The 27,636-nt window shown below is 44.8% G+C and overlaps 1 protein-coding gene and 1 long non-coding RNA gene across 6 annotated transcripts in view; both read left to right on the top strand.

Moving 5' to 3' along the window:
* LOC122205507 overlaps positions 1–13,890 on the top strand; it is a 29,859-nt gene extending 15,969 nt beyond the window's left edge. For both annotated transcript variants that reach the window (XR_006196100.1, XR_006196102.1), the window contains exon 6: positions 13,508–13,890. This is a non-coding gene — a long non-coding RNA (uncharacterized LOC122205507). The remainder of the gene's footprint in view (positions 1–13,507) is intronic.
* Positions 13,891–20,036: 6,146 nt separating this feature from the next.
* Positions 20,037–27,636, top strand: part of SMARCA2 (SWI/SNF related, matrix associated, actin dependent regulator of chromatin, subfamily a, member 2) — a 180,653-nt gene continuing 173,053 nt past the window's right edge. For 2 of the 4 annotated variants that reach the window (XM_042912649.1, XM_042912646.1), the window contains exon 1: positions 20,037–20,207. The gene's annotated coding sequence lies outside the window, so the exon portion shown is untranslated. Of the gene's footprint in view, positions 20,208–21,605; positions 22,032–22,513; positions 22,603–27,636 lie in introns of those variants that run through there. The other 2 variants (XM_042912647.1, XM_042912648.1) reach the window with 2 other exon arrangements.

Raw genomic sequence — 27,636 nt, 5'->3', positions numbered from 1 at the left:
TTTCTTTCTTTCCTTCTTTCTTTCTTTCTTTCTTTCTTTTTAATGTTTATTTATTTTTGAGAGAGAGAGACAGACAGAGAGAGAGAGAGAGAGAGAGAGAGAGAGAGAGTGCAAGATGGGGAGGGGCAGAGAGAGAGGGAGACACAGAATCTGAAGCAGGCTCCAGGCTCTGAAACTGTCAGCACAGATCCTGACACAAGGCTCGAACTCACGAACTGTGAGATCATGACCTGAGCTGAAGTCGGACCCTTAACTGACTGAGCCATCCAGGCGCCCCAGGGAAGCCTTTCTCATATGATGTATTCTTCATAGCGCGGAGCACTGTGCCCTCAGAGTTGTGAGGTGCTGAAGAGGATGTGTTGATCATTACTTTGATTGTACTTTGCAATTAAGAAAAGAATTCTTAAATGCATTTTTATTTACCTTCACACCATAAATTGATGTAGCAGGAGGAACAGTTTAATGGAGATACTGAAGCAAAGGAAGAGAACTAACATTGACTGAGGACCTGAATTTGTCCTAGATACTATTTCACTAAATTCCCACCATCTGTCTGTAAGAAAGGTAAGCAAAAACCAAGCACAGAGAGGCGAGGTGGCTTCCATGGAACACACAGCTTTGGCTTAGAGTTAGGATTGAAATAGAGACCAGGGTTTTGCCATGCCACAGTGAAGATGAATTTTCTTTAAGATTTTTGAGCCTGAAGCTCTATGTACATATTGTTCATGTATCATTATATTAAGATGTCTAAATTATTAGTCAACATTTTCATGAATACAATGATCAACCGTTAAAGCATAACATTAAGAATCCTAAAAGCACACTTTGGAAATGACCTTGAAGTCAGCAGGTGCAACAACCAGTCCATGGCTTTTCCAGCTCCTACTTGAACACCTCCCGTGATGTGTAACTCACCATCCCCAGCCGGCAAACAATTTCATCTTTGAATACTTAGACAGCATTACCACTAGGCTCTCCCTCAGGCACTTCAAACTTAAGATGCTTAAAACTTAGTTCATAAAGTACTTTCGTAATTTTGTTTACAGTTAATGGGGGAGTTGGGCTTACCAGAGGAGAATGAGTGCTACAAAAGGGAACATTATCCCATCAATAATTAACCACAGATTGCATTCTAAACAACCACTCACTTTTTCATTACTGAGGCCAAAGGAAAAAGCCAGTAAAAATTGTTACCCCGTCTCCCTGGGATTTTCCAAGATCCTCTTGTCTGAGCTTCAGTGCTCTATTTGCCTTAGAAGACAATTGTATCCATCAGGGTTCCCAGCAAGAAGCTGATGGTGCATTCAAACAGAACTTGAGGCAGGTCAATGAAGGGACATTTACAAAAGTATGGGCAGGGATCAGGGAAATCAACAGAGTATGGTGAAGCGTCCCCAGACCGGCAGTAGTGGAGAACTTAGTACCTGTGGACCAGAGAGGGTGAGGGGAAGGAGCAGATCCCAGAACCCAAGAAGGTCACCCTGGAAGATGATGACCCCCACATACACCGAGAAGAACTGTAGCCTGAGGTGGACGTTTGCTGATGATTGGAAATTCAGCAGAGTGGTAGACACCCTGACCTCACTATTTCTCACCGCCAGAGTTCTGCTGATGGCTGAGTTCTGCTGATGGCTCAGAGTTCGTGTTGGCATCAGTTGGAAGACGGAAGACAGGGAGCTTACAGTTCAGCAATGGCAGCCGCCTTCAGGACACAAAGCAAGGCACCACAATATTCCCCGAAACTTGTTTTTCCTCCTTATCCCCCTTTTGCTTTTACCTACACCTATTTCCCCCCATTTGCATCTACTAAATCAGCAATGGGAAGGAGAGCTAGTTTGAAAGTAGCCTTGGGTCATGGATGGAAATGATAATCCTATAGCTCTATTAGATTTTGCCATTAAAAGAGGTTAGCATTTGTCTCTTAGATTTCACGAATTAATTCTAAAAGCAATTGTGTGACCCCATTTCCACATTTTTGTGTCATAATTAGAAGACCAAATCTGCCAAGAAATCTATAGAAATACACACGCACAAATGTGCGCGCGCGCACACACACACACACACACACACACACACACATTTGGAGGCTGTTTAGTGTTCACACATCAAATAAACTTTTCTTTTTCTCTGATTTCTTTCTGAGACTTTGTCTAATTGTTCTTTGTGAAAGCCTTTATTAAGCTTTAAATACTGCCAGTGTAAGTTCTAAGCTCTGAATTACTAGTCTAATTGCTTTCTCCCTCTCCCCAATATGTTCAAAGCCTTTCCTTTAGGGAATCATGTCTTAACTAAAATTTTCTGAGATTAAAGTTTTCTGGGTAAGGGGTCTCAGAACCAGATTGTCCGATGGGGTCTGCTAACATGCTTGAAGATAGAGAGGGCTGACCAGAACTCATTTCAGACAAGCCGGCTCCATTGGGGAGACCATTGGTTGCAGAACCGTTGAGATGGATTGGACACAATTTGAACAAGTTCAAGGACATTTTTGCATCCATATTACTTGGATGTCAGTGTGATAGTAGGTTCATAGGTGTTTTGAGCCCGAGATAGTTTTTTCTTCAGACTCCTGTGAATCGCATACTGGTCTACTCCACCATGCTGTGAAGCACCAATCAAGAGCAATACAGCTTGGTGATAAAGATGACAGATTCTTATGCGGCATCAGCAGAATAAGGGCGACATTTTGTCTTAAAAGGCAGCTGATACATTAGCAGCACATTATCTACATTAGTGGGGGCTTCAGAGTTTCATAATTCTTTAAGGCGTGTGTATTTTCCCCCTTAACGTTAGTAGTATGGCAGGAACACTGAGAAATAAGCCTTTTTTAATTCACGTACTCAGTCAAGTATTTATTAAGCCCCTCGTTTGAGGCAAGGATGACAGTAGGGTCAGGACATGAAATTGGGAGTTAAGACATGATCCCTCTCCTTAAAGGACTTGTAGTTCAGATGAGTGACTATATCACATCAAAATGGGGTGGGGGGGGGGGCGGAATTCTGAAAGCAAAACATTGTCAGAGACTCTGTTCCAGCCCCCTGGATCTTTTCCTTTGTTCCGTGCCACAGCCCTTAAACTGACAAGGATCCATGAGGCCACATGAGTGAAGATGTTGGGGCTGTAAATGTGCCATGGGCTCAACAGATCATGACTCCTGTGGTCATCAATGGATTGTTACAGTCATCCCATCCCCCAGCCCCCTGACACTCTAGCCCAAACAGTAGTTAGTTCTTGTGTTAAGCAGTTGCAACAACCTCCTAATCAATTTCTTTGTTTATACTCAAGAGTATCTTCCCTTTATTCCTCCTAAATCCATTCTCTAACACCCCTCTAATGATCTTGATACAACATGGGTCTGATAGTTCCCATTTCCCTCCTTAAATGCTTCACAGTTTCCCACGTCCATCAAGGTAAGGTCTAGACTTGCCAGTGAGGGCCACCACGACCCGATTTCTGCAGACTTCTCCCACACCTTCCCGTGGTTCCTGCATCTGCACCTTTCCATGGGTTCTGTCACTAGTGACCTACTCTGGCAAGCCCCAAACAGCTTCTGCTGCATGCTTTGACGCCTCCATGACTTTGTGCAAGATGTCAGCCTCCCTGGGCCAGTCTTCCCCTGGCCTTCCTAACTCCACCTCTGCTGTGTAGGTCTAGCTCCACGTCTCTCCATCTCTGTTTCTACCTCGCAAGCCCCGTGATCTCTTCCCTGACCAACTGCAGTAGCTTCCTAACTGGTCTCCTCTCTGCGTCCACTCTTGCCCGCTTCCAGTCCATTCTTGACTGCCAGGATGATGGTAACCATCAGGCAAACTGCCTTTACCCTTTTCCTATCACATTTAAGATAAAGAACAAAATCTTTACCAGGGACAGCACAGAAGGGCCCTTCCAGGCCCTGCTTCTCCAACCTCATCCCCTATCATGCAGCTTGCTCCAAAACACTACAGCCTTCTTTCATGCCTGTGAATGCCTTTGAATGTCAGGTTTCCCGCACAGGTTTTGCACATGCTGGTTCCTCTTAGCTTGTTCATCTTTCCTACCCATTCCACAGATCTCAGCTCAAGAATTACTGTCAGAAGGAAGCCTTCCTTGACCTCTCTGGTCCTGGCTAAGTTTCTTTATGGAGGAGTATTCCTTTTCTTCACAGAGCCTACTTCATTCTGCAGGTGGCTGAAATTAATGTCTAACTCTGTCCCAAAAGCCAGCTTCATGAGATATGGGCAGCATCTGATTTTGTTCATCATTGGATTGTTAGCCTAGCGCAGTATCAGGTACAAAAGGCATACTCAAAAACATTTTAATCAATCAATCAATCAATCAATCCTCCAAGAAATCTGTTTCTTCATTTGGAAAGCCCTATCGTCGTTACCACTATCATCACCCGTGGGATTAGCCTCCAGCAGCCTGTATATGTGTCTGACCACATACCGTTATTCCGTATTATTTCACCTGCCGGTCCCTTAAGGATCTCAGAGTCCAGAGAGAGGAGCACTATCTTAATCAACTCTATATCCACTATGCCTGACACATAGATGACGAATGATAAATTCATCAGGAAGTTTTTTTTTCATTGAAGTAAAATTTACATGACATAAAATTTTAGCTGTTTTCAAGTGTCTAATTCAGTGGTATTTACCATCATCACGATCTAGTTCCAGAACATTTTCGTACCTGTTGAGCTGTCATTCCCCACTCCTGCCTTTCCCCAGCTCCTGGCCACTGTCAATCTGCTTTCCATCTCTAGACTTTTCCGTACTGGGACACTTTGCACCAAGCGAATATAAATATGTGCCTTTTGTGTTTGGTCTCTTTCACTCAGCATGATGGTCTCAAGGTTTCTCCGTGTGATAATGTGTGTCAGCATTTCATTTTTATGGCTGAATAATACTCCATTCCATTGTACAGATGTATCACATTTTGTGTCTTCATCCATTTGATAGGCGTCTGGACTGCTTTCACCTTTTGGCTCTTGTGAACAGTGCTGTGAACTTCCATGCAAGTCTTTGAATACCTGCTTTCAGTTCTTTTGCTATATACCTAAGAATTGTGTCACACAACGGTATGTGTGGCTGAAGGAGCAGCCACCAAGCTGTTTTCCACAGAGGGTGCAACATTTTACGTTCCCACCAGCCATGTAGGAAGGCTCCAGCTTTTCTCGACATCTTCACCGATACTTGTCATTTTCTGTAGTGGTCGTCATTTTTCGAAGAAATGATTGTAGCCAGCCTCATCTGTTTGATGTAGTATCTCGTTGTGGCAATACCAGTTCCTACCACTAGGATGACTGTTGTTAAAAAATAAAAAATAAAATAAAATAAAATAAACAAATCGGAAAATAACAAGTGCTGGGGAGGATGTGGAGACGTTGGCATCCTTGTGCACTGTCGGTGGGAACGTACATGGTGCACAAAGGAAAACCTACTGTTATGGAAGACAGTATGGTGGCTCCTTGAAAAATTTAAAATCGAATTACTATATGATCCATCAATTCCACTTCTGAGTATATACCCTGGAGAATTGAAAACAGGGACTGGGACTGATATTTGCACACCTATGCTCATAGCAGAATTATTTGCAATAACCAAACAGTGGAAGCAACTCGAGTGCCCTTCAGTGGATGAATGGACAAGCAAAATGTGGTGGGTACATACAGTGGACTATCACTCAGCAGCTTTGAAAGGAAGAAAATCCTGTTGAATGCTGCGGCACGGATAAAGCTTGAGGACATTACGCGAAGGGAAATAGGCCATTCACAGAAAGACGGATAGTGTCTGATTCCACTTATACCTGTAGTCACATTCGTGGAGACAGAAAGTAGACGAGTGGTCGCGGGGGGCTGTGGGGGAGAAGGGTGGTCGCGGGGGGCTGTCGGGGAGAGGTGGTGGGCAGAAGGTTAAGAGAGGCTTCCATTTTCTCCAAAGAGGCAGAATGCAAGTGGGCGCTCCCGTGGGATTGCAGCCTGGATGTTTTGCTGTCCCCTGTGTTCCACCAACAGGAGGCTTTTCCCTAATCTGAAGCCTCCCCAACGGTTGAGATGATGTTAGGCATGGCCTTCAAAAAACAAGCGTCAAGTCAATGCAACGGGAGGAAAAAAGCCCTGGAGAAACTGACTGAGAAGGGAATAAAATTCAGAGAAGTACTATTAGAAACCATTGTGTGAGTGGCAGAAGCAAAGGAAGCATGGGGAATTTGTGACAAACATCCAATCAAAAAAGAGGAAGACAGTCTAGAGAAAAATGTTGAGGCCCAGGGGTTCTGGTTAATGAGCAGAATTGTTGGCTGGCCAGGTTCTGGCTTAAAGATAGAAAAACACCCTGTTTTCTAGAAGTAGCTAATATTTATTACCTGAGTGTTAGTTCTGATGAAACACCCAGCAAATTACAATATTTGTAAGCAGATGTTTTGCAAGTGGGAAGTCATGGAAATACACAGAGAAATCAAAAACCAGAAAATGCTATGGTTCAGAGTCATATATTTTGGGATTCTTTTTAATAAAAATTCCTATTTATTTTGTGGCAGGAAGAACACCAGGGAATAAAATTATTTTGAAAAGAGGCTAGACGAAGTACAATTCATATCACTCCTGAAAAACGGGCAATAAGTAATTGTATCCGAATAAACTTTCATATCTAGCTGTTTGAGTAAGTACTTAGGTTTTCTTAAAATGATTATTCAGGAAAAAATTTTCAGTTGGGATTATCCTTACTTTTTATAACCCTTTTTCTTCCCTGGTATGTGGCTTTTAGCCAGTCCTCGGATGCTCAGAATGCTTCCGAAAAAGATGAATTAAGGAAAAGGAAAGGAAATTCAAATAAGTCAATGGGACCTCCTTGGCAATAGTGAAATAAAACATGTGATTAGGAAGAGGTTGAAATGAACTAAAATCAAGGCAACTGCTTTTTTTTTTCAATAGTACTTGCTATTCCTATCCTTTATTTCCACAGAGGAAGGGAAACTAAAATGGTATAATAAAAACAGCTAATATTTATCCAACTAAGCATGCGAGGTACCAGGGCCAGTTCTAAATGCTTCCCACATATTAACTCATTTAATCGTCACATCATCGGCCCTGTAAGGACAATACCATGTAAGAGTCCATTGCTGAATTTTCAGGAATTTTGTGAGCCTGTTGGTAGCTTGAAATCAGCCATTGTGGGAGTATTTATTTATACCATGGAAATCGACATATGTTACAAATCGGGGCTTCGGGGGGGAGAGCCATTTGTTAAACATTTTCTAGAATACCACGGCTGTTGCCCTTCTTTCACAGATGGGGAAACTGGGACACCGAAAAGTTAGGTAAAATTTCCATGATCATGCAACTAGTAGTTAAAATTGGTAGCGTTAAAATTGTGTGCTAGGCAGCACGACTAGAGAGCCCAAGCTTTTCACCATCGTGCCATGCTGCTTCTGATATGACTAACTTGCTTTGGCTGGATTTAGAAAGCCTGGGACTCTAATTTGGACTCTTCCACTATCCACTGTTTAAGTTTTCTGAAGTCTCAAGCCATTTTATAATAGCGATGTTACAATCTAAGAATGTTTCACACTTATCTCTGCTATATCACAAATGACATAGATTATGTGGAAATGCAAAATAATCCTTGATTATCCCCTTCTTTCCTTCCTTCCTTCCTTCCCTCCCCCCTTCCTTCCTTCCTTCTTTCCTTCCTTCCTTCCCTCCCCCCTTCCTTCCTTCTTTCCTTCCTTCCTTCCTTCCTTCCTTCCTAATTTTGATTAGGTCTTTGCTATAAAGTAGAATATACGTAAATCTCTTCGGACTTTTGGCAGCATGTAAGGAGGGCTATAGTGAATTTTCCCCCTAATGCTCCCTTACTGCTTTCCTCATTATCGTAGAAACCAGAACAGGTGTGCTGACAGTGGGTATCATCATCATCATTAATAAATATTTATTGAGCATGCCCTTTGTGCTGAGTTCTGAGGACACAGAGAGGCAGAAGATATAGTCCTAGAAGCTTGCCCAACAAGTGGCTCAGGTAACAAGTAGAAACAAAAAGAGCGGGGAGAGTAACCACAATACATGGGGAAGCCTTTCTGGGGGAAGAAATAGCCCCTGAGCTCAAAGGAGTGTCAAACAGGAAGGAGGCATAGGTAAGAGGAATGGTTTGAAGGAAGGCACTGGGGCAACTATCGTTTCTCTGTGGAGTAATTCGTGGTATGATTTGGCCTGAAGAGAAGTTCTGTAATAGGAGACGAGGCTGGAAAGGATGGGCTGCTGTTTGAAGAGGGCCTTTGAGCTCGACTAGGAAGCCTAGGCTTCATTTTTTGAACAGTAAGGAAATCACCCATGGTTCTGAGCACACCAAAGACGCTTAAGGCCGTGCTATGAATGAGATGAAATTTAGCCAGGTATGTAGAATGAACTGAAGGAGAGAGTTGCTGGAAACAGAGATAACAGTAAAACAATAATCTATTATGAAAGCTTCTCCAATGTGGGAAATCCGTACGGGATGATCAGAATTGTAAGCAAGATACAATTAGAATTACAGACCGCGGTTACAACGGTACAAACACATACGCGATAGGAAAGGTTGGGAGAAACCACAACTACGTTATCACAATGATTGGATTGGGCTGGCGGAATTATGGGTGATTTTTTTTTCTCGAATCAAATTTTTGGTTATGCGGTCATCGTTTATCATGATGAAAATGCGCGTAAATAATTGAAAACTTATTGACAGAAAAAGAGATGCCTGAAGGGGACACATGTTGGAGGCAAAAATGACAAATTATGCTTTAGACAGAGCAAGATAAAGGGACACCGCCCAAACAGGAAGGCTTTGGGGCAGCTGGAGATACAGGGCTGAAAGTCTGGAGGGTGATCAACATTTGCCAGTCCATTGTGTGAGCCATAAACATGACTGAGGAGTTGGAGAGAGCTCAGAGCAGGAGGTGCTGAGCAAGACCTGCACTCGGGGGCTTTTTGCCCAACAAGGTGCAGAAGAGGAGGAGGAAGGGAAGTCTGTAGACGGGACTGAACATGATTTACCCAAGAAGGAGGAGGAGTGTTCAGACCTGTTAGGACAAAGGGACTAATGCCAGTTAGTTTATGAAGTAATTTCAGTTACTGAGTGTTTTCCTCTGTGTTAGGGCCACGTGTACAGTAGATTACATCTACTGTCGTTTAGAATTCTTGTAACAGTGCTTTGTGTTGGGTGCCATTATTATATTAGCCCCATTTTATAGAGCCGAGACACAAAATTTAAGGTGGAAGGAAACTTAGAGACTTTGTGGCACAAACCAGTCCACTTTGTAAGAGAGGTGAAAAGGGCTCACAAGTCAAGGTCACATGACTCCTCCAGGGGCCAACCGCATTTGAAGAGAGAAGCTTCCTATGGATTTTCAAAATTGATATTGAAAGGGCTTTGGTGGTTATTTCCTCATACTTACTTTCTGCATTTTCTCGATACATAAATTGTCTAAATGTACAAATTTCGATGCTTCTGTCACTCAGTGTTATTTGGCTGCTCTAAGCAGCTTTCCTAGTTCATTATTAGCACTGTATCCAATGTCATATGTGGCAAAGCTTTTAAAGCCTGGTAACGAATCCATCACTACAGTGAGAACTTTTTCCTGGAGTGAAGCAGGGTGCATGTTGTTCAAGAGAGAGGAGTTGTGATCATTGAGCAGAATGCTGATTACAAGTCTAATTAAAATTAGGGGCGCCTGGGTGGCTCAGTCGGTTAAGCGCCCTACTTCGGCTCAGGTCATGATCTTGCAGTTCGTGAGCTGGAGCCCCACATCGGGTTCTGTGCTGACAGCTCAGAACCTTGAGCCTGCTTTGGATTCTGTGTCTACCTCTCTCTCTCTCCCTCCCCTGCTTGTGCTCTCTCTCTTTCTTTCTCTCTCTCAAAATAATAAATAAACATTTAAAAAATTATATATATATATATATATATATATATATATATATATATATATATATTGGTGATTCAATCCTACAAACAAGATGTTTAGGTTATAAGTTGCCTAAGTGACCTTCTCTTGTAATGTTTATGTTGACAGCATCTTTGATGCAGATAATTACTAGTTTTCCTCCATTTTCAAAAAGGCCCTGAATACACAAATCAGCATAGGGCAGATACTATGTCCATCATAATGACTAGTGACCAACAAATCCATCATGAATCTACTAACACCTTGGGCCCTGGAAGCATTACTAGAATTTAGAATTATTTAGAGGGACACCTGGGTGGCTCAGTCAGTTAAGAGCCAGACTGCAGCTCAGGTCATGATCTCATGGTTTGTGGGTTCAAGCCCAGCATCCTGCTCTGTGCTGACAGCTCAGAGTCTGAAGCCTCCTGCTTTGGTTTCTGTGTCTCCCTCTCTCTCTCTGACCCTCCCATCCCTCTTTCTCTGCTCATGCTCTGTCTCTGTCTCTCTTCTGTGTCTCTGTTTCTCTCTCAAAAATAAATAAACATTAGAATTATTCAGAAGTTCACAGTCTAAATTCTTACCAAGGTAGGAAATGTTATCGATTTTGCTGTTAACATAATATGTAACCTGATATTCACATGAAAATGTAAACATGAACTAAAATTTTCTTGTTAGTAATTCGAATTAGGATATTGTCTCTATTTCACTAGATTTCCAAAACTCCAAAACTGTTGCATATGCAATTTTAGATGTATTTATGTGTTATTGTCTTTAAATAATGGTTAAATTTTGCATTTAATATCTTACCATAGTTGAGGGGGTTATGCTCATACACACTAATCCTGGTTTGTGTACTATTTTACAAACCAGGTTTTGGAAAATTGACTTACAAAGAAGAATTCTATTATACAATTTTTTTTAATGTTTATTTATTTTTGAGAGAGGGAGAGACAGAGTGCAAGCTGGGGAGCGGCAGAGAGAGAGGGGGAGACACAGAATCCGAAGCAGGGTCCAGTCTCCGAGCTATCTGCACAGAGCTCGACATGAGGCTCAAACTCATGAACCATGAGATCATGACCTGAGCCGAAGTTGGATGTCCAACTGACTGAGCCACCCAGGTGCCCCAGAAGATTTCCATTACAAAAAATGTAACTATTATTGCTATACTCTAAAAGCTCTATAGAAAAAAAAAGTGAAAGGGATTAATAAGTATTATACCTGGCTATTCGCTGATTATGTAGAAAAATAAGGCCTTTAATTGACTTCCTTCATTGTCATCCAGCACAGTTTACTTGGTATCCACATACCAAAAAAGATGGTCCAAGTATGGGAGCCTGGTGGAAATTTGTATTTTACTAATATACATATGATATAACCCATAAAGTTCTGATCATGAAACCCATGTTTTATTTTTTAAATGTTTATTTATTTATTTTGAGAGAGAGTGTGTGTATGTGAGTGAGTGGGGGAGGGGCAGAGAGAGAGGGAGAGAGAGAATCTCAAGCAGGCTGTCAGCACAGAGCCTGACGTGGGGCTGGAACCCACAAACCATAATGAGATCATGACCTGAGCCAAAACCAAAAGTCCAGCACTTAACCGACTGAGCCACCCAGGTGCCCCATGAAACCCATGTGTTAATAACCTGACCTAAAAGAATATTTAGGTCAGAGCAAAAAGTTCCTGAAATGTGTATCCTCTGTTGGTCCAAGCGGTGTTTTCTTAAAAATTTTTTTAATGTTTATTTATTTTTGAGAGAGGGAGAGAGAGAGAGAGCACACGATTGGGGGACGAGTAGATAGAGAGGGAAACACAGCCAAAGCAGGCTCCAGGCTGTGGAACCAATTTCCTGAATAAAGTCCTTTGTTTTCCTGGTTGGACCCCGACTGGCACAATTCACTATATACCCAAGTATGTGTATACTGGGTCATGATATAGAATACATTTTTGTACTGAGAGTGGTTGTTAAAGCGGTATGAAAGCCACAGTCTGTGAAAATAAATTTGACACATGCCGTTGACAGCGCTGGGCCCATTTCTTCACTTGGGCATTGATGACTCTTACTGAGCTGAAGAGCATGAACTTGGAGACTTTCTCTCTCGCTCTCTTTTTTAACAGGAAACAGTGTGGTATAGCAGGAGCTGTATTGACTGGGAGTGAGACTGAGGTTCTCATCTTGGTGGGCGTTGCATGTAACCATGGGCAATCCATGTAGCCATGTGTTCTAGTATATTATGCTTCCTCTGTGCCTGGAACCAGAGGTTCTGAGATTGGTATGTCTTTTTAAAACAGGAACTACTATAAGAAGTTATGAGATAAGACACTGATGTATAGTGTATGACAGCTCAAAGGCCAGGGAGACTAACATTTGCAGGCTGTTTGAAAGAAGAGTCACTTACCTAGATTATTCCATTATGCTTCCATTATTTAATTACTTTCCCAATTGATAAGTAGTTATTTATTATGCTAGCATTAGAAATAATAGCTCATGGGGCTCCCGGAGGGCTCAGTCGGTTAAGCGGCGATTTCAGCTCAGGTCATGCTCTCATGATTCATGAATTAGAGCCCCACGTCAGGGTCCCTGCTATCAGCACAGAGCCCACTTCGGATCCTCTGTCTCCCTCTCTTTCTGCCCCTCCTCCCTCTGCTTTCTCAAAAATAAACATAAGAAGAAGAAGAAGAAGAAGAAGGAGAAGGAGAAGGAGAAGGAGAAGAAGAAGAAGAAGAAGAAGAAGAAGAAGAAGAAGAAGAAGAAGAAGAAAGAAAAAATAGCTCAGCATTCTGGTCATAAATTCTTAGGGAATAAACGCTGATATGGTTCATGGAACCTGCAGAACATCAGGTAAAGGTGGTTATGGTCATTAATGTCAGTAAATCATACCATAAAATTGAGGTGTCACATAAAGACAAACACCCCCACATATATTTTTAAGAAGCTTACTAAAATATAGATAAAGCATGAGGTGTCAGTCTCTTTAAGATGCAAACGTCACACCCACACCCTATGTCCTAAGTATGAAACAAAGAATGTTCCATGCTATGGTGTTCTTGTACCTTATCACACATCCCTTGCTTTCCTCCATATTTCAGAAAAGTCTATTCCCAAAAGGCCCCAAAGAGTTTTCAAAATAGTAAAATTCCAATAGATAGCACAATGTCTCTGGTAAGATAAGCGGTTGAATGTGCACAATTATAGACCAAATGTGAGCTTTTCCTTTATGTCCAGCCCTCGGTGAATCCAGTGACTATTCAGCTGAGTTTATCGAAAGGGGAGATAAAAGATAAAAGCTTCCTGCCTAGCATTAAACCTTGCCCCATGCAGAATCCAGACGCTTGCAACCCTTTCCCCAAACTTCATATACTTGTGTTGTTTTTTTTTTTTTTTTTCTTTAATATTCATCATTTTCTGGCTGGTAACACCATTGAAAACTAAAATAAAGCCGTATTGTTGTAGAATGTATTTTATCCCCACCTGTGCAGAGACTGATTCCCCGCCCCCCCCCCAAAGCAGATTATTTATCTCAGTTTCTTTAAAGAGTCATCTAAGGTAATTTTCATGGTTATTTCTGTTTTTATATGTTCCCGGTTTATTTTCTACTCTCCTCTTGAATTTACATAGAACAACTTCAAGCGTAGAAAAATGGCTGGAATAAAACAACAGCAGATTGTGCTTTTGTGTGCTGAACTTGAAGCAAGAATCTGGTGGGTGACGTGTTGGAAGTCAAGCTGGAAAAGGGTCGCACACAAATAAAACGCCACGAAGGGCTACTGAAAAGATAAGGCCGGTAACAGCTGAAGGTGGTCTAAACGTGAAACGCTGCCATAAAACCTAATGAAACAGCGTGGGAAAGGGATACAGCGTTTTCTGCCACCGTGGCATTTGGTTGAGGGACTTGGAGAGGATCCACGGCATCACACGGGACAGAAGCATATGATCATTCAGAGACACGCAGTACAAGTCAAAGGGCAGTCGGTACAATGGCCCGCCAAATAAAAGTTGAAATATTTGAGCAATTTATGACAATAAAAAATTTTTAGGCTCTGAATTCATGTTCGGATGCCTAACATGCAACTCTCCAAAGGTGTGTCAAAGCCTTAAAGATACGTTGATGACAACATTTATAAAAATCCTTTCTTGTCCAGTCAGCAATATATAATAGAGTATTATTGAGAAAATCCTGCAGAATGAAATTAGTCTCAGAAAGCCGGTCTCCAGAGACAAATGAAGCTTTCCTTTGGGCAGTTAGGATGTGTTTGAATTATCTAGAGAAATATTGAGTTCTAAATGGTTTTTCTAAGGGTAGACATCATTGGACATATAAAATGTGCACACTTCATTTTATGAAAGTTAAAGGAAAGATTAGTTTCTTATCAGAAGACTATCCTAGGTTATTAATGCTGCTAATGACTCTTTATCAGTAATTCTTACCCCCGGTGGTGAAGATCCCCTTGGGAATCTGATGAAATGTATGGACTCCCTGCAGAAAATGTACCTTGATCACGGAATTTCAGTTTCAGGGCTTCTCAAATGCGCCAGAGATCATTTATATTCCCCCTCCTCTCTGCCCCATAATGGGTTAAGAACCCTGTATCGATGACAAATGATTGAACAGTTTTTACATGAGCAACATAGGTCAGTCTAGTCTGGAGTCTTACCAAGCTGGGTTAAAACTTCTGACTTCAGTGGGGCGCCCAGGTGGCTCAGTTGGTTAAGCATCCGACTTCGGATCAGGTCATGAGCTCATGAGCCATGAGTTTGGACCCCACGTTGGGTTCTGCACTGACAGCTCAGAGACTGGAGCCTGCTTTGGATTCGGTGCCTCCCTTTCTCTTTGCCCCTCCCCCTCTCCGGCTCTGTCTCTCTCTCCCTCAAAAGTAAATATACATTAAAAAAATTTTCTTTAGGGGCACCTGGGTGGCTCAGTCAGTTAAGCAGCCGACTTCGGCTCAGGTCATGATTTCACGGTCCGTGAGTTCGAGCCCCACGTCGGGCTCTGTGCTGACAGCTCAGAGCCTGGAGCCTGTTTCAGATTCTGTGTCTCCCTCTCTCTGACCCTCCCCCGTTCATGCTCTGTCTCTCTCTGTCTCAAAAATAAACGTTAAAAAAAAAAAAATTAAAAAAAATTTTTCTTTAAATTCCGACTTCATCATTTAGTTACTTCCATGTTGTTTGATCACATTCCCCTTGCAATGAAAAAGGAAGAAACAAAATAAAAAGGATAGAGTATGATCTATGTATATTTATTCATAATACATGTATTCAAGTATTAATATATCAAGTGCATTATAAAACATATACAAAATAGAAGTTATAAAACAGATGAAGATGAAAGAATAAAATACCTTGCTAATCGTGATGATATCATGCGATATCAATAGCTCATACCCCCTCCAGGCAAAATATATGCTTAGATCAGAGTTCATCATTAACGGTAGTGCATATAAATCCAAATGGCAACTAGTCTTGAATAGATGTGAATGTTTTTAACCTATTTCTTGTCAGAGCTAACTAGACCGTCATTGTTTTCACTTCTCAGAACGGCTGGCAAAAAACTCAGAGCTCAAAGTGGCAGGTTTGATCTTGATTTTCACCTGTGAGTGCGTTATTGGATCTACCTCAGTGTTCAATTTCTTGGAAGGACTCTTTTTAAGACACTTGTTTTCCAAATAAGAGAATTCATTGGGCAAAACCAGACAAGGCACTTTGTGGAAGGCGTAAACGTCAGGTAACATCAACACCCTGCACCTGAAAGAACCAGACGGGGGCGCGACCGTCACCCCTCTGCCCCTGATGCTCCCCTAAGTACTCCTCAGATAAAATACTTGGCATGTGACCACTTTCCTAGGCACCATGCAAAGGTGCCAGGGTAAATGTGTACAATACACATTGGTAAAGCCCTTGTCTTTGTGGTCATTACATTTTTTTTAATCATTAAAGGAAGAAGAAATCGAATTTCCAATGTTCTTCCCAAATCGCAGTAAATTGTCTTGCTCACTCCACTTTGGAGACCCCTGCCTTAGGCAAATTATTTACTGCCTCTCAGTGTCTTCATCTGTAAAATGGGGATAATATCGCATAAGTCACTGGGTTAAGTGGATAAATGGCATATGTACAGGCCTCTGCATAGACACTGGTGTGTGATTTAAAGGAGAAATAAAAGAAGATAAAGATTACTACTGTATTGCTGTGCGTGCACTCACGTTACTCCTAGCCTAATTTCAAAAGCAAACAAAGCCTCTTCTCGGTGCTCTTTACGTGAGGGCAAGAGCCATACCTTCTCACCTCCCACCTAACCTCCCAAAACAAAACAAAATAAGACAAAAACCAAAAGCATATTAGCCTTTTCAGCTTGGAAGACGACAGATTCTGAACACTTGGTGATCTCGTTCATTAACATGATAATTACTGATGGGGAAGGCCTGTTCAATCCTACCGGACAATTTTGATATATGTTCTCCCATCCTGTCATTCAGCCAAGTTTTTTTGTTTTTGTTTTTAAAACAACATACAACATACTAGACCTCCGGCTGAGGGCTGAGGTTTCAAAGATGAATTGAACTTGCCCTACACCCTCCAGGCACTAACCATCTAGTGGAGGATACCAAACAAATAATGGCATCAAAGTGATAAGTGCTGTAATGGAGGTAGGTGCTGGTTGCTATGGGAGCAGGTAGACTAAGCAGCTTCCTTTGCGTGGGGAGGGCAAGGAGGGCCACCGGAAGACACTGCTGTGGGGCCATCGCCGCATCTTGGAGGACGTGAATCGGGAACTCGCGTTCTGGTCGGAAGGAAGTGGATCCAGTGTGGCCCCTTGAGAACCAGTAGGTAGATGGGGTTTCCGGAGCTACGGGGTTTGAGGAGGTCAACAAGGCTGGCAGAGATCTGTCCATGCACCCACCGCCTTGGATGACAATCTACGTCTGAAATATATCATAGAATGGATTGGAAACAGACAAAGACCCTTACGCTAGGAGGGGGACTCCATCACAAAGAGTGGTCCTTTGGAGGAATGACCTGATGAAAAAAACAAAATCGCTTCGAGACTGTCGACTGGGGGAAAAGGAAAGCGAGGAGTGCTCACCTCCGCAGTCAGCTGACTTGCTAAGTCTAAACTCGTCACTAAATTAAATGTCGGCTGATTCACCTTGTCCAGGTTTAGGCTGCATTATCGGATTCGTTCCCGAAGTGTCCGACTTGCTCCGCTTTGAAGCTAGGCAACGTTTCAGCCAGCATTAACCGTCTGCCTGGTGGGATTACAGGCCTCCTGACTTTGAGCATGGAATTTTTCTTTCTGAGGCTGTTACAACCACATACCAGTTTTCAAACCCAATATCCACTCTAAACAGAACATCAACCACAGCCGACTTACGTAACAAGTCAGTGTGGCCATACAGACATGAAAAAGTGGCTACTATCTCCTGATGCCAAACTAGAAAGAGAAAAGCAAGTTCAGAGAACACATTATGACTCATCAAAGTCCAGAAGGCAAAGCTTCATGTGAATACAGCATCCTGTGCACCCTCGGGGTCCCTTTAGCCTCCAACCATATTTGCTTTTGTGTGGAGCTTCTGCAAAACAAAAGAGCCCATCATTTCCCTCCTTACCATCAATTGCTAAATGTTGCTTTCCCTCAGAGAGGAAGCTTATGCTATAGGTTCTACAACCTTTTTTTTTCCTGTACTGAGTGAATGGTGCTGCCTTTTCATGTCTCCCGAGTATAGGCCTTATTTTCTAACCTTCCTACCTGCTACAGTGCAAGCTACAAACAAGACGAGCCTTCAGAGGAAAGACCTGAAGGGAGAAGGTAGTGGTTTCTTAGACCAATATGAAGGGAAAAGGAGATGTAGTATCTATATTTAAGCTCTACTCCCAGAGATAGATTTTATTTTTCGGTTCCCATAGTTGAGCATATAATGCATTGGTACCAATCCCTCTAAGTACTGCATCAAAATTTTACAAGAGCTGAAGAATATGTACATGTAGCAAAGCGAGCCTTTTCTTCCTCTTCCTCTCCCTCTGACAAAATGACAGAGGGAATGGCCAGTCCCTCTCCTCCAGGGTCTTACTAAGGTGATTGTTCTCTCCTAGAGATTTGGCACAGCAGGGGAAGGTGGCATCCTAAAGGGATAAACGGCACTTATTCACAGGGAAGAAAATGTGTGAGGTTGGCATGCCAGAGAAACAAATCAGGCCTGAAAAAGAATTAAAACCTGATACTCACTAATGTGATAAGCATTGCCATTAGGTGAAAGCCCTTTTACAGACAGCTCGGTTATCTGGCTATGTTATTAGTTGCGATTTATTAGGCAGGTAGAAGGTAATACTTTTACCACATTGCCACTTTTAAGATTTCTCACTGTTTATTTCCCGGTTAAAAGTTATACTGGCATATCTTCAGGCAGAAAATAAGTTCTTGCGGTAGCTTCTTCAGGGCATACTATATTTTATTTCTTAGATGCATCTCCTTTTGTTGTCTTGAGGTGCGCTTTGGGACAGCCAGGAAATTATAACACTAAAGTTATCAAGTCAGTAACAAAGCCTTAGAAAAGAACAGGGAGGTTGACATTGACACTCCTAGCCGCCTGAACTTGGTGCCCTTGCAAACAAACTCCACTTCCCCCAGCAGTGGACCAGCAGTGCAAACAGTTTTTGCCATTGAACGACCAAATGCAGCATTGTGTGTTCTTTCCATTGCCTCTTGCCTTCACCTTCCCCAGTACGTAGTGTGAAGCATCCTGGAACAGCATTTCAGACGCCGTTGATCCAAGTCAATTTTGCAACAGCAAAACGGTCTTAAAATAGGATTTTACTCCAGGGGGAAAATCCTCGACCAAATAGTCACGGTGCACGTTGAATGACTAATTGAAGCCATTACATTACAAAATAAGGGATACATCCTGCTTTTCATAACGCTACCATATAGGAACAGTTTTAAGAGTCAAGTACTTCCATTAATCTGAGTCTAAAATAATAGGCCCCTGATTTAAAATCTCCTAACATTCTTTCACACTTCATAAAACTAAAAATAAAATTGTCTCAGCAAACACTGACCTATTCGTCCAGCCAAAGAACTATATTTCAAGGAGAATTGGAACAAGAGGTCTCAAAACTGCCAAGTGCCAGCAGCTTGGTGTTGGTAGCCTTAATTGGTGTTAAATTGGGGTGGGAGAGGAGACACTATGGGCTACAGAGAATAAGAGATTTATTCCCCTTCTTAAATCAAAAGCAGATTCCATGCTTCAAATGTCCCTTAACCCGCTCGCTCCGCCCCCACGGGGTTGTTTTTTCCATATTTTTGTATATATTTTACAGGAAGATGACAGGTGAGGGAAGCTTAAAGTGCCCTATCTGGTCCACAAAGTAAACAGAGGGGTTAGGGTGGGATTATTTATTTACAAGGCGTTCAGTCTCTCAGCTGTTTTCCCCTCATTGGCATTTGGAAGCTTGCCGTCCTTTAGAAAAGAGACAGATTTGGCAGGAATGTTCTTTGTGCCCGCCTCCCTTTTTACCGGGGAGAAAGGGGGCAGATTTATAATTACAACCTTGAGCGGGGTGTGGGGGGGGGGGGGAGAGAAAAAGTTTCAACCGGCACGACAATGCCTGTTTTTGCTTTCACGGTCAGCACCGTGCCACACACAGCTTTGGTACCACTCGGAGCCCTCCCCCCGGTCCCCTCCCTTTCCTTCTGCAGGCTCGCTCCGGCAGGCGGAGGCACAGTTAAATTCCAGCACCTTCTCCACATACCCCCAAACTACTACGCGCTATTACTACGGATGCCCTCCCTCTCGCTCGGGTTCCTCTGCTTCCCCAGCCTCCCCGGGGCGCCCCGCAGCGCCCCTGCAGGAGGACGGCGGGGAGAGGGATAACGGGCGCCCAACTCCACCCGGGCTTGGGGCTCTCTGCGTCCTGCGCAGTTTCTCTGCTCCAGGCACAAGCACGGCCCGAGAGCCGGCGCCTTGCAGACACACACGGATCCACGCATACAGTAGAGCCGTCTCGATCCACATTCTTGCACACCGCCCCCTCCTTCCCCCGAGCTCCCGGAGTCGCTGAGCGGGGCGAGTGACAGGCGCGTCCCGCCAACCCGCGTCCGGGCGGGCAGGGAGGAGCGGCGCGCGGGGCCAACTGCGGCGCGTCTTCCGGCGCCCGTGGAGGCGGCGAGGGTGGGACGCGGGGCGGAGCCCGAGTTTAGGAAGAGGAGGGGATGGCTGTCATCAATGAAGTCATATTCATAATCTAGTCCTCTCTCCCTCTGTTTCTGTACTCTGGGTGACTCAGAGAGGGAAGAGATTCAGCCAGCACACTCCTCGCGAGCAAGGTAAATATAACTTACAACTCCTTTCTCCTCTTTCCCCTCCCTCCGGCCTCCTGGCTGCAGCCGCCGCACAAACCCCTCCGGCACCGCGCCGCCTTCGCCGGGGATTATTCATTATTATCCTAATTATTATTTATTGTGCATGCACGGAGACCAAAACAAACAGGCGGGCCAACCGCCACAACAACAACAAAAAAAGCCCGCCTCCTCCCCGCGGGCCTCAGGTGGAATGCTCTAACGACAGCTCCCGGGCGGCGGTGGAAGAAACGGGAAAGTTTCAACCGAACCTTGCTGTTCTAATAATAACAGTAATAATTACTACTTCAAGGAGGCGAGGGAGGGGGGGAAATCCCAACAAACCACAGCCTTGACCCTAGGTAGGCAGTCAGCGACGCGCTGCCAACTCAAGGTTGCAACACACACACACACACACACACACACACACACACACTCTATCGACAAGGTTGCAATCCCCCCATCCACTTAGCTGGGGGAGGGGGCACAGAGGAGGCGAAAGGCTGGAGGACCCGGGAGGAGGATGGAAAGGCGACAGTTCACCCCGAGGAGTCCTCCCCGGAAGAGTTGGAAGGGGAGCGAGAGAGGAGGGCGAGGTGCCCGGGCTGGCGGCGGGGCGCCAACGAACGCTGCTGCCACCCGCTTCCCGGGGACTTGTTTAAAGGGCTCCGGTTGCCGAGACGCGAGCGGATCTCGGCGGGAGAAGCCGGGGCTGGCGCGCCCAAGAGGCGGCCGCCACGCCGCGGGGCCGGTGCGTGCCGGATCGGAGGTGTCACCTCCAGTTTGCGGGTTCCCTCGGGCGGGGATGAAGACGCTGACCGGTAGGCAGGCCTTTAGGCAAAGCGGCTATCGGGGGGCTGCGCCCGGGGTTCTGCGGAGACGTCCCTGCCCCTGGTACCTGGCGGCCGCGCGGGCTCGGGTGTTGAAGTTCGGGGTGTCCTGCCCGGGCCGCACTGCTGGTACGGAGGGAGGAGGCCCCAAAGAAGGAGGTCGGAGGTGCCCGCCGGGCTCAGTTACCCTGCCCTCCCCCTCCCGGGGTTTGTTTTCTTTTGCTTGGCGTCCTCCCCTAGCTTGAACCGCGGGAACCTCGGGCGTGGGTCGCCCGCGATCGTCCGGGTGCTAGGGGCGCGCTGGGGCCCGGCAGAGCCACCGTGGCTGCGGGCCGGGAGGCCATGATCCGGATAATCCTCTCTGCCTGACTGTCACAAACAGGACCCGCGCGCACCAGGGCAGCAGTGGTGGCGTTCGCCGGAGAAGGGGAAGGGCTGCGGGGGGGCGGGGGAGGAGGGAGAGGGTGGCGAGGGCGGGAGGCGGGGAGACCGGGTGGGAGCCTCCTCCCAACGATGACACGCACCCCTTCCTTCTCGCTCCCTGCTTTCGAGTTTGCTTTATTCCCATCCCAACCTGGTTTACCCCTTCCTCTGTTCTCCCCCTCCATCCGGCCGTCTTCCCTCCTCCCGTTTGCGTTGCAAAACAGGGCCATGCCATCTGCAAAGGTGTCGCGATGCACTTCCCCAAATAACCGGTCCGGCGTGCCAGCCCCTAGGCTCCCTACGGCTTCGGGCACACACCGAGCCTGGTGCTCCTGGTGCCCCGCACCAGGCCTCGCCGCCTGGGCGCAGTTGCACCGCGCGGGGCGGGGCGCAGCAGTGCGGGCTCCAGGGGACACCCGCGCCCCGGTCCCGGCACTCGGCCGGTTTCCGGTACACGCGGGGAAATCGCCTCCTGCCAGTGTCTTCGCGCTCGCCCCTGCCTCCGCCGCCTGGATTGCATTATTATTTTTATCCGGGTTGCAGCTTGCGGCGGATCCTGGTGAGCGCGGGGCAGGCCGGACTGCTGGGGGTGGGGGGGTGGGGGTGGAGGGAAGTTGGACACGGATCAGGCAGGAAAAAAAAAAAAAAGTTTGGCAGGGCGGCTAAGTAGGGAGAGGGGTGGGAGGGGGCGGCGAGCTCCCGCAGCTCGCGTCTCCGCGCCTTCGGGGCCGGCGCGAGTGTGTCTGCGCGTGAGTGTGAGTGTGTGTTGTGCGCGCCGGGGCCAGTGCGTCGCGAGCAGAGGCGCCGGCAGCCGCCGGGAGCCCGGGGAGGACCAGGCGAGGTTTGGTGGCGGAGGCTGGTGGGGGTGGCGTGTGCGTGTGGCTGCGAGTGTGAGTGTGAGTGTGCGCGCGCGAGCGGCGGAGAATCAGGAAGTCACAGCAGCGAAGCGCACACAGACATGTTTGATCGCCGTGACATGACGCGCGCGAGGGAGGAAGCGGCGGCGGCGGCGGGGGCCGGGCCGCGGGCTCGGGCGCGGGCCTAGGGCTCCGGCGGGGAGACCCGCTCCGCCCGCGCCGCCGCCGCAGGCTCGGCGAGCCCCGCTCCTCTTTTTGTTCCGCGTCCCCCAGGTAAGGAGCCTGCGCCGGCGCCGCCCGCTGAGTGCCGAGCTTTCCAGCTCTTTCCCAGCCGGCCCCCTCTGGTCTCCCGGCTTGCCTTTCCTGCAAAGTCAGGCAGGCGGAGGGGGGTGGGGGGGGCGGGAAGCGGGCTCCTCGCCCTCCGATCGATCGCGTGGAAAACTTTCCAGCGGGAAGCACCGTAAGGGGCAAGGAGAAGAAGGCCTTGCTGGGTGCTGTCGCTTGTCAGTTCTTTCTCCTCCGGGTCCGGGGAGTGGAGTCGCTGCGCCCTGGGGCTGTTGCACATTCAAACTTTGGGCCTAAACGTGCCTCCCAACTCTCGCAGGATTTACTCCAGCAATAAAATAAATATTCATAGTCGTCCATTTGGTCTTGCCAGGAGTTTGGATTTCATAAGAGAAGGACACGGGCTTGGGAGTCGAGGAAAGTGGGGGTGTTGTGCAGAATCCATTCCTTCTTTAATGTCTGCGCCGGGTGTTATGTAATTTTGGTAGCACATGGGTGCAAAAGCCCACATTGGGCTTCTCCCCTCCTTTGTTTATATAACTTTTGGGAGAGTTTTGCAAGGTTTCGCCTTTTTTCCTTCCTCCCTAATCTGATGGACGTTGGTGCTTTGGAAACAACAAAGCCACCGGGGTTAATACCTTTATGGAGAGGTGTCATCATTGTGCTCCGGTCATTAGGTAGACTGTATTCCTAAGTATGTGTAATGTTAGAGCATAAGGAAGGCATTAAGGGTACACGTTTGTCTACTGCATGGAGTGGTTATTTTTAACGTCTGTGCGTCATGAGCAGCAGAGTTAAATTTTAAACTTCCATTTCAAAGGACTTTTTTATTTACACCTGGTTGTTTCATGCTTGTGGGAGCAGAATGCCTGTATGAACAGAAAGATTGTTGCTGGCTTGTTGGGTAGAAGAAAATTTCTGTCTAACCACCTAAGACTCAGAAGGCCCTGAGAGCTGTACTAAAATCAAAGCCATGCCCAATATTATGTGTGTGTATCTACACTTCTATATACACATTCAAATATTTCAGTAATATTTTCCATCAGTAATTTGGGGGGGCCACTGCCCCAGGCTTGTTTGCCAACACTAGACTTGGTAAGCTTCCAGCCTACTTTTAGCACACTGGTTAAGTGTTAAGAGGTGTGGCAGGTTTGAATCCAAGTTGGGTCATTGTTATGCAAATCCAGACACACTTTCTCTTTTAGGGATCTAATTGCGCTTTTATTCTCCTGGACTTTTTTTTTTTTTTTTTTTTTTTTTTTAAGCTCCCTGACAACTCAAATGTTTGCGACTGGCGAAGAGAGGATTTGGAGCTACCTATTAGGTACCAAAGATATTTATTGCCGTGGACAGAGAAACAAACCCCAGACCTGGACACCGCGGTCCATTTCCCTTGTTGGAGGCATTAAAAAGAGATGCCTTATGGGTAAAGAACATTGTGAAATAAATTAGGAGTTTGGATTATCAGAACCCTTGAAGAATTGTCAGAGGTGAGGGAGTTCTTCCTTCAATGCAGGCTTTCTCTTATGAGTGACATCAGTTACATCCCAGCACCGCGACTAGCTGCACTGTGGCGTCTCAGAAAATATTCACCGCAAGAGTGTGTTCAAAGCAGCTTTAGATCTTTTCTTTTGTTCGGTTTTAAAGTGGTTTTTGAGCGTTTCTCGTCAAGTTTCTTGAAAAGTGCTTTGACCAACACCTGAGGCTTGGAATTGACAAAAAAAAAAAAAAAAAAAAAAAAAGTGTCCCTGCTTGTATTATACCCTTAATGCTTGAATTCTGTTTCAAATATTTCTGGCAGCATAACTGGAAAGTAACAGTTTGGCAAATAATTATTTTAAAACTTTTTTTCTTTGATTCAGATAAGTCATTTACAGGCCAGTATAAAAGCACATTCCATTCTTTCCAGGAGACAATTGTGATGCCCCTCATATTACTGTAGTATTTTCGACATTTCATTTTAAAGGCTTATTATGTATTGGAGCAAGACCATAAAAGAGAAAACTTTCATAAATTATAAAAGTGGTAGTGTCCTCCAGTGTTTTCATGGCCCTTTTTTCCCCCCCTTTAGAAGTCTTCCTTTGTAAACAAGGCCTTTGTTTGTCAAACTCCCCTAGGTCAGCAGCTTTTTGATACCCCAGAGAAATAATAAATCACGATTTGTGACATCTTGACATGCTGCCATGAGAACAACTGAATTATCACAAATACAGTGCTAGGCGGTGTTTGCCCTCACCTCGCGCTATCGGGGGGAGTGTTCGTAGGACCTGATTTCAACCAGCGTGAGTTCTGAGTTTCACTGCTTGTGGTCAAGATGATTTTAAGGGAAGCCATGGACGGTTTGTTGCTTAACATGAGTGGACTTGGAAAACTCCCTGTATATGAGTCACATTTCTCTTCTGTGGCATTTCTGGTGAACAGATGAGAAAATTTCCCTAATGGGAAAGCCATATTTGGGAGCGACTTCTGATTTCCTCTTGTCACTTTTTTTTTTTTTTTTTTTTTTTAATGTGAAAGAATTATCTTTTGGATCACTCCTTGTCCTTAACTGTGTTAGGTAGATTCTGTCAGACCAACAGAGGAGGCTGAATTTTCTGTCGTCTTTGGAATGGTTTGTATTATGGAACTTTAGTCTCTAGCCAGTTATAAAAGGGTCATTCTATAAGGAGTTGGGAACAGAAAATACAGATGGTGGTGAAGTTATTTGGTAGAGTATTTAGGAAGGCCTGAGATGTTTCTTTTTTGCTACATAGAAAGCCATGACTTTATGTTTACCAGGGAATATAGAAGTCTAAACCTCAGTTCTGCCAGAGTCATTATGAAAGATAGCGTATTTATTTTGATGTATTTATCAGCCAAGTTAAAGGGGATCTTGCAACCTGGGTTTGGAAAACTTTACAATCTTATTGTTTATGATGACTTTATTTTCTCTCATGTTAATAGAGTACTTTTCTTTGAAAGCATTCAGGGTACATTAGAGATTTTAAAGATACAGTCAAATTTGGGGCGCCTGGGTGGCTCAGTCGGTTGAGCATCCAACTTCGGCTCAGGTCATGATCTCAGTCTGTGAGCTCGAGCCCTGCGTTGGGCTCTGTGCTGACAGCTTGGAGCCTGGAGCCTACTTTAGATTCTGTGTCTCCCCCTCTCTCTCTGCCCTCCCCTGCTTGTGCTTGCTCTCTCTCTCTCTCTCAAAAATAAACACTAAAAAAATTTAAAAAAGATACAGTCAAATGTAAGTTTTAAAGATGCAAGTTTTAAAGATACAGTCAAAGATGCTTGAATAATTATACCTTAGCAAAACATATAATAGAGCTGAAGAAATTCAGCAGCTATGTAGCTTGGTCTTTAGGGTGTTGAATATAAACATCATTTAATCTTACTTATGAGCGAATAACTCATTAATTCTCTCATTTGGAATGATGGTGTAGATACGGAATACGGGATTTTTGACTCAGATACTGACGTAAGTGGTGCCCTTCTGGACTTCTGGATTTATAATATGTGATTCTTTAATTGAAGCTAACTATGAATTGTGATGATATCTTCGTATGCAAGACTTTCAGAACATTCAGACAGTTATAATCAGGCCATATGCCTGTATGATGTAAAACCTTTAAAAATCACAATATTCTGTTGTATTTTTAGGTGTGGAAGCATCAACTTAAGCTTCGGTCTCATACCAAGACATCATCCACTGCTTTGCAAGCACTGATGCATTAGAAACTTTTTGGAAACCGAACTAATTTCAATTCGGGCTGACCCTTTTGTGAAGTGTTGAGTGGCGTCCACAGAATAGAAACAAATTTGAAGTTTCAAAACCATTAAATATAATTATAACTCCGCCCCCCCTCCCCTTTTTTAAAAAGCGGAATTACGAATTGGGAAATTTAAGTCACTTAAAAATAGACAAAATGTCTCTGAGCAAAAAAGATCGAGATACATTGTTTTGTAGGTTAACAGCAGTCCAAGGAGATTCCCTTACCATTTTGTGTTTGGATTGTGTTTTTCTTGTTTAGGATGACTGTATATTTCTTCACCTCCTTCATGTTGTGTATTCCAGTTGTTAGCATCCCACTGGGACATAAGTCATTGAACTTGGAAATTCAGTGTACACGACCAACGTCCGCCCCCCTCTTCCCCCGGTGCTTTTGAAGTGGGCGCGTGTTTAGCTTTGCAGTATCTGCAACTCTTCTGTACTTTGCTGCCACACTGTATTTATACATGTGCTCAAATGCTATTAAGCAAAGCCCATAATTCCGTAAAAAGTAAACAACGTACAATTGAGAATTTGTGTTTTAAAGAATGTACCTGAACGTGAGGAGCTATTGAATAACATAAGGTCAACTGCGCAGACCCCATGACGCAGGGAGAGGTCAGGGTGAGCTGTGATGGGTCTAGGGGATAGATAAGGTCTTTGAGATGGGGTAGCCTTATGACCAGAGGAGGGTAGGGGTGGAGGAGGTGGGCTGCTGATCATCAGAGGAAAATCCAGAGCTCACAGACACCGGTCTGAAGACTCCATGAGAAGACATTTGACCTGAGAAGAGACCGTTTGTCAGAGAAAGAGGTTCCAGCCAGGGAGGATTTGCGGAAGACAACGTTAGGGATGGTGAATTATCCATAGGGATAAATCCATAGGGATAAGATTATCCAGTATGCGTTGGAGGCTTGTCTCAGAAGTTTTGAGCAGGGAATTCATGATGGAAAATATTGCAGATTCACATGTGGATTCAAGTCCAGGGTGGGAATTGAAGCCATTAAAAGGATCCTCGTGATAATGCACATTTTTACACCCCAGCTCACAAGGTAGCACATCTTTTACTTGATTTATATCAAAATTGTGGTTGTAGCTGGCGACTCTTTTGCCTATTTTTTTGTAGATGCAGAACCTGAAACTTGAACAGCTCAAATGAGCTATGTGGCAATTTTTTTTTTTTTTAATGGCATGTTAGCGTGTAAACAGCCATTGTCCATTTTAATTGCAGTGAACTTGAAGGGCTCCTTCTTGAACTTTTGTTGCTA

Source organism: Panthera leo, chromosome D4 (assembly GCF_018350215.1).
Source record: "Panthera leo isolate Ple1 chromosome D4, P.leo_Ple1_pat1.1, whole genome shotgun sequence".
NCBI lineage: Eukaryota > Metazoa > Chordata > Mammalia > Carnivora > Felidae > Panthera > Panthera leo.
The sequence above is the reverse complement of the archived record's forward strand: the minus strand, read 5'-3'. Positions and strand labels throughout refer to the sequence as shown.